Below are 3909 nucleotides of genomic sequence, written 5' to 3' on the forward strand. Positions count from 1 at the left end.
TTATTTTCTAATTTAAATATATAACAGATTTTGCAGATGGACTTCCACTGAAATAAGCCTTTCAGAAAGAGAAAAACTTTTTAAACAAGATTAGGAAATACCAAGAAATAGGAAGTAAAGCCATGCTGTCCACCCAGCTAAAAACTTTAAAAACTTGACGTTTAAAAACTTTAAAAACTTTGTGTTTTATCTAATGCAAAGGTTTGCATGACTTTGTCGTGCCATTATTTAAAGTCAATTTCAATTCACAATTTCATTGCAATTGAATCCATCTTGTATAAGCAACTAACATATAGCCCTGATAATCTACCTCTCCCCTCCTGTATTCCATCCATCAGCAAATCCTACTGGTTTTTGCCGCGCAAATTTTCCTTGAGTCTGTCCTGCTCTATCTCCTCCATCACCACCGTAGCCTAGGCCACCTTCATCTGAGGAGTGGGGGTGGAGGGATGACCTAGTCTTGTGGTTTACACATATCCCTTTTATCACCTCTCTAATCTCAACACAACAAGCAGAGTCGCTTTTTCATAATGTAATGTGACCCTGTCACCTCCGAGCCTAAACCACTTAAACACCTTCCCATTTTCCTAGACAAAACTTCCTAACTAACCACCCCTGAATGGCCAGGCGCCTTGCCCACCTCTCCATCTCTTCTCACTGCTCAAACCGATTCCATCCTGCTCTCTCTGCTCCAGCCAGACTGGCCTCTTTTATTCCCTATTTTCCAGCTTCCTGGCCTCCACAGAGCTGTCACTCATGCTTTGCGCTGTGCCTGAAGGTTCTTCCAACCCTCATCCTTCTGACATCAAGAACAGTCTCTACCTCTGAGAAGCACCTTCTCACCTCCCTGTGGTGGTCCCTTACTCCTATGGCATTGCATGAACAATACGTCCAACAAGGCTTCTACCAAAAATGCTCTTAGTAACCTCATTTTTATTCTAAGGAAAACCTGGGTAAAACGCAAACCTTCATCCTCAGAAGAATTGAATACCAACTGTTACATACTCATAAAATGATCCCAGAAGTTCACTCTGTAATATCAAAACCAGAAACCCACACCGATGCCACTGATGGAAAAAAATCATGATACAAAAATGAGAGAGAAAGAGAGGGAGAGAGAGAGAGAGAGACAGAAATTCCACGATAGCCATAGTAGTGGGTAAAAGCCAAAGAGCTTAATTTCTATCATGATATTCAACAGAAGAACTGAAAGAACATGAGCCAATGGCTCTAAGGTCCAGGTCTGCACAAGGCGCCTGTTGGGTGCGGGGTTCTGTCGGCTCCCGCAATGCATCTCAGATGGGCTGTTATGGAAATGGCCCCTGAAAAATCTATCAAAGAATAATAATTTGCATGCTAAGTTACCATTTTTAGGAGGGAGAATGAGCGTGAGTTTGGTTTTGTCAAATAAAAGCAAAATCAAGAATATGAAGAGGAAAGTGGAGAAGAAAAATATCGCCTGGGACCTTAGTGATTTTGCTCTCCTTAGAAGAGCAACTTGACAGACAACTTTCAAAGAGGTCACTGTGGCCTGTCTTCTCCAGACTCATGTGACTTGGTCACCACAGAAAACAATTACAGATGTTGGAGGACTTTAAAATATCTTAAAAGCTTAGCAGTTCATCGTATGCCGCAGAGTATCTGTGTGTGACGTCCACCATGTGCTTCTGTTGTCCACCCCCTCGGTTAAGCCAGGAGGGCACCTCTCCCCTCAGTGGAATATCATACATCGATGTGTAGAAAGTTTGCTGTGCCGGCAAGTAAGTGACAAAAGAGACCTTGATAGACTCGGGGAACAAATTGGACTATGATTTGGTCCTGCTCCCTCGGAAGATAAGTTTGTAGAAGGTATTCAAATTAGAAGCATTAAATAAACACTGTAATGTAAAAATGGCACATCCTGTTCTCTACACTACAGAAATACCTGCATAAGTGACCAAAGAAATGTATACAATAACGGTGGGGACTGCAGAACCATTTGTAATCCTAACACCATGAAAACCACCTCATTTCAAAAACATTTATATTTTTGAGACCAAGTCTCACTCTTGTCCTCCAGGCTGGAGTGCAATGGTGTGATCTCGGCTCACTGCAGCCTCCACCAGCCTCCACCTCCCAGGGCCAAGTGATCTTCTTGCCTCAGCACCCAGATAGCTGGGACAACAGGCGCGCCACCACGCCCGGCGAATTTTTGTATTTTTTGTGCAGACAGAATTTCACCACGTCGCCGACTGGTTACGAAGGGAAAGTAAGTTATTTCTAAAAAGCAGTGATTCCCATTGATTTCCCGCATCCCCAGAAGAGGGCAAGGGGCGAGGCCCTCTAGGGGCCAGCGGCAAGAAAAGGGTCCTGCCCCTCTCCTGCCACTTGGCGTGGTGGAGCTGAGGGGCTCAGCTGCGCCAATTTTGGGTGCGTGCCTGGGGCAGGAGGCTGGGAGCTGGGCAGGGGGTGGGTCCCACAGGGAATTGCCAGGAGGAGGGCCGGTGGTCGGTAGAGTCGGGACCCGGGAGACAAAACTTCGCAGTAGCTTTGTGCAGCGGTGAGGACTGCACCAGGGAGAGACGAGAAGTGTTTTTTTATTTTAGCAGAGTGGGGAAGAAAGGGAGGAAAATGGAGAGACACCAAGAAGGAGGGAAATCTATGAGGACCCTTCCATCTCCAAAACGGAAGCATTAAGCTTAAAGAAGGAGTCCGGCCGCGTCAGCTCCTGTGGCTCGCTGTGATCCTAGTGAGGCCGCAGCAAACTCGGCTCGAATCAGAGTCACTGCAGTGTCCCTTCTAGGGTGTAGGGCTCTTCTTTCCCTTTAGCCTCCAACCTCAGCCTGGCCTGCGCCATTTACCTGCGGTTAGAGAGGGTACAACTTCCTGTGGCTTCCTGTGGCTTCAGAGTTCTCTGTAGCGGCAGGAATAGAAGGAACCCGTAACCTGCACGCGGGGATCCCGTCATATTGAAAGGCTAGACTTTTGCCCCCTCTCTGAGCAAGTGCAACACCCAAAAGCTGAGGAGCTCCCTCTCAGTCAGCCTTATTGGAATCTTTTACTGTTCACAGGATGTGGCCGTGCCTGTGTCTTTAGCTCAGATATTTCAAACATCCGTAGGGCCTTTTAAGGCCAAATCAGAAACGAACAAGAGAAGATGAGAGTTCACACTCCAACCGGGTATTTTAAGTGAAACCTAAAGAATACAATACAATGTAAAGTTAATGACATTCCCCAACCCCAATTTTTAATTTTGTTTTTATTTATTTGCTATCAGTAAATGACTGAAGTATAATCCACGCAGACCAAAGTGTGCTAATCTTAACTTCGCTGCTGAGTGCATTTTGACAAAAGAAACCATCACCTAGATCAAGTTACGGGACATTTTCACCAGCCCAAAGTCATTAGAGCCTCTTTCCAGTCAATCCTCACCCCATCCCCACTTAGGCACCCTTCTGATTTCTATCTCTGTGATTTACTTTTGCTTCTTCTTGAAATCACGTAAAGGTGCCTCTCCCACAGAAGATAAATTTGCTAAATGTGCTGAAGTTTGAGGCATTATACAATGCCAGATGCAGTGGCTCATGCCTGTAAACCCTGACACTTTGTGAGGCCTCGCAGCTGTTTGAGCCCAGGAGTTTGGAGACCAGCTTATGCAACATGGTGAAATCCCTTCTCTACAAAACATATAAAAATTAGCAGGGCATGATGGCCCATGCCTGTAGTCCCAGCTACTGGGAAGGCTGAGAGATGGGAGGATCGTTTGAGCCTGGGAAGTCGAGGCTGCAGTGAGACCTGATCGGGCCACTTCGCTCCAGCCTGAGAGACAGAATGAGACCCTGTCACAAAAACTAAATGTAATACAGCAGTGACACATCCAGTTCTCTACACTATAGAAATATCAGTGGCCAAAGATGTGTGTAAAAGAAT

This window comes from Cebus imitator, unplaced genomic scaffold, assembly GCF_001604975.1.
Source record: "Cebus imitator isolate Cc_AM_T3 unplaced genomic scaffold, Cebus_imitator-1.0 Scaffold543, whole genome shotgun sequence".
Lineage (NCBI taxonomy): Eukaryota > Metazoa > Chordata > Mammalia > Primates > Cebidae > Cebus > Cebus imitator.